This window comes from Podarcis liolepis (genome assembly GCF_965112155.1).
Source record: "Podarcis liolepis genome assembly, chromosome: 14".
NCBI lineage: Eukaryota > Metazoa > Chordata > Lepidosauria > Squamata > Lacertidae > Podarcis > Podarcis liolepis.
In genome coordinates this window covers 8,676,615-8,683,845 of record NC_139569.1, presented here as the reverse complement: position 1 = coordinate 8,683,845, position 7,231 = coordinate 8,676,615, and the positions used below count along the sequence as shown (strand labels likewise).

Genomic DNA, 7,231 nt, shown 5'->3' with positions numbered 1-7,231 from the left:
GGGCCTTGATTCCGAGTTCAGTGGAGAGACATTGTAAAAGGATGTGTTAATCCAATTTGGTGGGTCTCTGGCAAGGCTCTGGAGCTGCTGGCCTCAGCAAGATGCAAACTGTGCAGCCCTGTTTCCCCCCCTCTCTCCCCCCCCCGGCCTCTCCTTATTTCCTTAGCAAGCCATTCCTTTTCAGCAGCTAATGTAGACATGGCTTTAAACATCAATGCTTGATTTTCTGCAGAGTGCAGATAGCAATGTATTTCTTTATGGCATCCCTATTCTTTCTGTCCAAGAGAGCTCAGAGGGCAGTGTATGTGGGAATTTGCCCTTCAGTGAGTTCTCAGGAGGGGGACACAGCCCTGCAGACAGGCCCAGATTTAGGTTTGATGAGGCCCTAAGCTACTGAAGGCAATGGGGCCCTTTATATGTCCAGCTATCCTTTGTTAACAACAAATTGTCACTGTTTTTTGTGTTGAATATATGCTATATGGTAATTTATGGACCTAATAGGTATCTAAAGCCATTTGCACATGCTGAATGTTGTTGTTGTTGTTGTTGTTTAGTCGTTTAGTAGTGTTCGACTCTTTGTGACCCCATGGACCAGAGCACGCCAGGCACTCCTGTCTTCCATTGCCTCCCGCAGTTTGGTCAAACTCATGCTGGTAGCTTCGAGAACACTGTCCAACCATCTCATCCTCTGTCGTCCCCTTCTCCTTGTGCCCTCCATCTTTCCCAGCATCAGGGTCTTTTCCAGGAAGACTTCTCTTCTCATGATGTGGCCAAAGTATTGGAGCCTCAGCTTCAGGATCTGTCCTTCCAGTGAGCACTCAGGGCTGATTTCCTTCAGAATGAATAGATTTGATCTTCTTGCAGTCCATTGGACTCTCCATGAGTCTACTCCAGCACCATAATTCAAAAGCATCAATTCTTTGGCGATGAGCCTTCTTTATGGTCCAGCTCTCACTTGCACCCTATATATAGAAATGAACAAACCAGTGATATTTCAGGGAGCAGGCTAGCAGGCGGGGCCCATTATTTACATCATAGGAGCCTACACAACACTGTTGCTGTATGTAGGTTTTATTTTATTTTATTTTTAACTTGTATTTTGGAAATGTACATCCAGGTTGCTTTTTTCCCTTTAATTTTTTTGGGGGGCCGAGGAGAGTGGGGCCCTAAACTATAGCTTGTTTAGCTTATATGCAAATCTGGCACTGCCTACAAATTAGGCTCTGCTGAGAAACAGTGCAGATCCCATAAGAAGAGATCAGCTGATTTTGATTCAATGGACATCTGTCCCAGTGTGTGGTCCCCAAGAGATGCTCCCATGAAACAATGCAGCTATCCTCTATTTATCATCAGCTGCTCTATTCAGCTGTATATGTCCTTGTAACATTTAGTACCCCTCAATGAATGTATCCAACCCCCCACCAAAGCCATCACTACATTTTGTGGCAGTGAATTCCCTATGATAATGATGAGTTGTGGGATAGACATTGTTTTGTCCATCTAGAATCTACCACCTATCATTTGTTTGGGTTGACACAACTTTATTATGACCCCCTTCACTTGTTCCCTTTTGTTCAGCCCTGAGAGCTCACTGGAAGGACAGATCCTGAAGCTGAGGCTCCAATACTTTGGCCACCTCATGAGAAGAGAAGACTCCCTGGAAAAGACCCTGATGTTGGGAAAGATGGAGGGCACAAGGAGAAGGGGACGACAGAGGACGAGATAGTTGGATAGTGTTCTCAAAGCTACCAGCATGAGTTTGACCAAACTGCGGAAGGCAATGGAAGACAGGAGTGCCTGGCGTGCTCTGGTCCATGGGATCACGAAGAGTCGGACACAACTAAATGACTAAACAACAACAAAATAGGAATCGTGCCATGACCACTTGATGAGTTTCATACATGAGCAGAGATTCAAATCCACAATTTCCATTGAATAATGGCCTTTATCATGCACAAGTGTTAGCGGCAAAGGAGAGTCTTCCCAGGAACAAAGTTGAATATCTCCCCTTTAAGAGAGAGAGAGAGAAAGAGAGAGAGAGCGCCACTGGTCTATAGAAGAAGAACAAGAAGAGAAGAGTTTGGATTTGATATCCTGCTTTATCACTACCCTAAGAAGTCTCAAAGCGGCTGACATTCTCCTTTCCCTTCCTTCTCCACAACAAACACTCTGTGAGGTGAGTGAAGCTGAGAGACCTCAGAGAAGTGTGACTAGCCAAGGTCACCCAGCAGCTGCATGTGGAGGAGCAGGGAAGTGAATCCAGTTCATCAGATTACAAGTCTACCGCTCTTAACCACTACACCACACTGGCTCCTATAGAATGTTTTGTGTGTATGTATCCCTATATATATTAAAAATGTAGGACTGCCATCACGCAGCCCCCACTGGGTGATTTGTAGTGCCACATTACAATCCTAGATTTGTGTGGTCAGGCAGGGGAAGCAAAAGTGAAGGTGGGTTTTAAAATGGCTGTTTTAAACAACAGCAGAGATTTAAATAAAGCAGGGATGGAGGAACACAGAGGAGCTAGGAGGATATTTGTGGGGGGGGGACTTGAAGGAGCTGAGAGTAGATGGGAGTTTGGGTGGGGGGTAAAGGAAGGAGGTGAGGTGTAAGTGGGGCTGGCCAGCAACAAGAGCAGGGGCAGTAGGAAGGGGAGGGAGGGGGAGAGAGAGAGAACTATGGTTAGTTTCTTGCTGGGCTTCTTGTGATGCAAATGAAGTCTGCTGCTGTTTTATGAATAAATGTGTAGACCTCGTTCAGAGTCAATTATCTCTGGAGCTGGGAAATAGGAGTGAGGCTTTAGAGCAGGGTACATCTCCCTCTTTTCTTCCCACAAATATACTCTGATCGACCACTTCTCCCTTCTGCTGCAAGGGGTAATGGCAAGTAAACTCAGACGGAAAAGCACATTGCAAAGGGAAGCGTGTTTTGATTTCCCTCCAGAGCGCGGAACGTAGATTCCAGCAACAGGGGCTCTGAGCTTTCACAAACAAGTCAATGAAGCAACGAAAGTGTGCCTCCCCCCCCCACCCCTTTTGCCTTCTCTGTACAAAGTGTTGACTGCTATCGTGGGATATTGTTGGTTAAGTCTGTGTTTTGAAGTCCGGACAGAATATTTTTTGGAGAAAGAGAGAGATGTGAAGTTACTGTACACTCAGCACATTTTTTTGGCGGGGGTGTTTGTGTGTTTTCTATAGAATTGTAAAGCTGCAGTGAAGCAAAGAATGCCCCCCTCCTCTCATCCTCTGGCTAAAAAGCCTTCTTGACTAGCCAAGGAACTGTATGTCAGGGTTAATTGTTCCGTTAACAAGTGGGGTCTGCCACGAAATGTTGCAGTATGTTGAAGCGCTTCTCTTCAGGTTCCAGCCCTTGTAATGTCCTTGTCCATTAATTAATGATACGATAATCTTCATTGTCATTGTCCCATACAGAACAATGAAATTGAAAAAATCTACATCAGACATTCAAAAACCAACAAGCCTGCTATCCCAACTATCCCAGCCTGGTTAGCCTCCCCAAAACTCTGATACCCCATAATTAAATACAATATACTCACATAGAGACTACCTTACACTGCGTTTAAAACCAAATTCGCATTTGGATAGAAACTGTTTCTCAGGCGGCTAGTCCTAGCTTTTATAACCCTGTACCTTCTTCCAGAAGGCAGAAGCTGAAAGAGATCATTTCCGGGGTGCGCACTATCCTGCGCTATCTCTGCAACTTTCTTATGGCACCTGGAAGCATAGATTTGATCCGAGGTGGGAAGAGTGCACCCAATTATTCTCTCCACAGTCTTTACAGCCCTGGACAGCATTGTTTTTCCCCTGGCCATGCAGCTCCCAAAACACACACAGAGACCATAAGTTAATACACTCCATTGCTCCTGCCCTCATTTTCTGTCCCTGTTCCAAACACTCAACCAGCGTCCCATGGCCACTGATCCCTCAGCCTCCTTATCCTTCATTGGGCCATTAGGGCAGGGGTGGGGAACATTTTTTTAACCATTCGCTTCCGGGCCACCTTCCTGGGGGGCATTTGTCGGTGGCGGACAGGGCCCGAGGCAAAAGAGGTGGGGATCGAGGATCACACCTTTTACGTTTTTTCAGTAGATTAGTTTCTAAGCACACTCCCTCTCTACCCTCTCTCCAGATAAGAAAGAGGTACAGTCAAGAGTTTTTACCCTCCAGCCCAGTTAAAAATTCTAAAGGAGAATGCCAAGCAGAATCAGGAGGAAGAGTGGTGTTGAATTGCAGAGGCTCCCAAGGGCCATATAAAAAGATCTTGAGGGCCACATTTGTTCCCTGGGACCTGAGTTCTCCACCCATGCATCGGGGTATATTTCCCGCCCGCCCCCGGAGGATTTATTGTACATCTGGAAACCTTGAGGCTCTCCCAAACCTGATGATTCTTCCTTCCTGCCTGAAGTTGGCATGATTTTGGCAGCATAAAGGAGTGGCACTCAGAGAACGACTTCACGGTTAGCGCATATAATCCCGGATGGCACAAACACTGCAAATTCCTGGCCCAAAAAGAGAAATCCTCTAAAATGCCACTCGGCGTGTGCTCTTCCTTGGCAACATTCCATCGGGTCCGTGCATTGAAAAGTTCCTTATTGATTTGCTATTTCAAGCTAAAAGGTTAGGCTGCACAATTTCTTCCAGGGAGACAAAGATCGTCTTTAATTGGCCACAGCATGAGTCTGACCAAGAGGAGATTTGATGGAGGGAAGTAAGCGATTCTACAGACACATCCAAAGTGCTTGCCCTCCAGTCCCCAGTTTGTCTTCCAGAAACAAGCGGGCCTAATCCTGGCCTTCCTCTATTGTGGAACACTGTTGGGAAAGTGTAGCTTCAGGTACGACAGAAGCTGCTTTATAATGAATCAGTCCATTGGACTGCCTAGTCCAGGAGGAGAAAAGTTTTCTCCATCATTTTCTACCTGATCCTTTTAGGTAGACTGCCTCTGAACATGGAGGTTTTGTTCTTAGATGTCTTTCATAATAGCTGCAGACAGTTCTAAAGTCCATGCATTGATCTGAAGTCCATTGAGAAGAACAAAGGTCTCCTCCACATGACCTGCTCATTGAGCATTCAATCAGACTATGGCCGGTCTTTATTGAGCATTTGTTCTGATGTGTTTACAGTGTGATTATATATAGTCACATCCATAGCATACATTTCAAGCCCTCTTCTACCACTTTAAGAGTCCTGGCTTCCCCCAAAAGAATCCAGGGAACTGTAGCATATTAAGGTGAAGTAAAGGTAAAGGGACCCCTGCCCATTAGGTCCAGTCGTGGCCGACTCTGCGGCTGTGGCACTCATCTCTCTTTACTGGCTGAGGGAGCCGGCGTACAGCTTCCGGGTCATGTGGCCAGCAGGACTAAGCCGCTTCTGGCAAACCAGAGCAGTGCACGGAAACGCCGTTTACCTTCCCGCCGGAGCAGTACCTATTTATCTACTTGCACTTTGACATGCTTTCGAACTACTAGGCTGGCAGGAGCTGGGACCGAGCAACAGGAGTTCACCCCATCGTGGGGATTTGAACCGCCGACCTTCCGATCAGCAAGCCCTAGGCTCAGTGGTTTAACCCACAGCGCCACCTGCGTCTACACATCTTACATGTTCTTAAATAAAGCACTACAACTGGCTGTTCTGATGTTTTTGACATCCTGCACCCAGCCACTCCAATATGCCCTCCTTTGGGCCTGTGGTTCAAGACAGGCTCCAAGAGCAGCTGCCAGTCAGTGTGGACGGCACTGAACCAGACAGACCAATGGGTCTGGCTCAGTGAAAAGGCAGCTTGCCATGCTCCTTGTCAGTCATTCCCTTCATTGAGACACACTCATTTCTAACAAATATTGAAAGGCTTGAGAGATGAACATCTGTCAACATTTAAGAACTGGCAACTGCAAGAGATCTGATTTAGACGACATCCAGGCTTCCACTGTGTAGGCTGTCAGAAATAAATTAAAAGGGGGAGGGGGAAGTCAGGGAGGGTGAGCAGGATAAGTTCCCTGCCCACATCTGAGAATTGCATAATAATTAGAGACTATTGAACTAGATGGGAATAGTGGAAGCTGATCTGTTTGGGAGAACGTGATCCTACCCACCCAATGATGGATAATATAATAATATGATAATAATTTATTATTTATACGCTCCCATCTGGCTGGATTTCCCCAGCCATTCTGGGCCGCTCCCAACAGAATATTAAAAGCACAAAAAAAATCAAACATTAAGAACTTCCCTAAACAGAGCTGCCTTCAGATGTCTTCTAAAAGTCAGGTAGTTGTTTATTTCCTTGACATCTGATGGGAGGGTGTTCCACAGGGCAGGCGCCACCACTGAGAAGGCCCTTTGCCTGGAGCACTTTGGGCTTTCAAATTTCAGTGCTGCCCTCTGCAATGCCAAAATTTGGCACTCCCTGCCTCTCACCTTCCATTCCACATCATTATTGCAGCTCCCCCCTGAGGCACTCTTTCAGCTTGGCTCGGCATCCGTTGCAGGCGAACCAGTTGCGCTCCCCTAAATCTGCCTCTGCCCACCAACCTCAGTCTCCCCTCAGTCAGTCCCACTTCCTTGCCTACCTTCGTACTTGCAAGCAGTCCATGGGTTAGCCCTGCCTGCCAGCTTTCCCTTCCTTAGGACTCAGCTACATTAGTCAAAATAAAACATTATACATGCGTTATAACACTGCGACACCAGGTGGCACTGTAGAGCTGAAATTTTCCATTGTAAGCTTTAAAACATCCCCCCCCCCAGCATTTTCAGAACATTATATATATATATATATATATATATATATATGTTTTCGTAGATTTTCACGGGTACAGGAATGCAGGTTTTGGTGTCCTCGGGTGTCTTCCCGTATATATATATATATATATATGTGTGTGTGTGTGTGTGTGTGTGTGTGTGTGTGTGTGTGTATTATATATTATATATATATATTATATATATTATATATACACACACACACACACACACACACACACACACACACACATATATATATATATATATATGCAGGTTTTGGTGTCTTCGGGTGTCTTCCCGTGTAAGAGTTGGGGTGTCTAGGCGACGTTTCGACGAGGTCTCACTCGTCATCTTCAGGCTGGTGCTTTCGGCTTCTTGTTACTGGAACAGAGCAGGATCTCAGTGTTTGAGTTCCTATAAATACTGTTGAGGGGGTGTGGTGTATAGCCTCCAACGTTCTGGGCAGAGGGGAA

The 7,231-nt window shown here is 46.1% G+C and overlaps 1 long non-coding RNA gene across 1 annotated transcript; it reads right to left on the bottom strand.

Annotated features, from left to right (window-relative positions):
* Nucleotides 1-3,394: 3,394 nt before the first annotated feature.
* On the bottom strand, nt 3,395-3,798 carry LOC310693793. Its single transcript, XR_014519388.1, has 2 exons — nt 3,534-3,798; nt 3,395-3,486 (listed from the first exon to the last, which is right to left on the bottom strand). It is a non-coding gene; the product is annotated as an uncharacterized lncRNA (long non-coding RNA).
* Nucleotides 3,799-7,231: the final 3,433 nt, after the last annotated feature.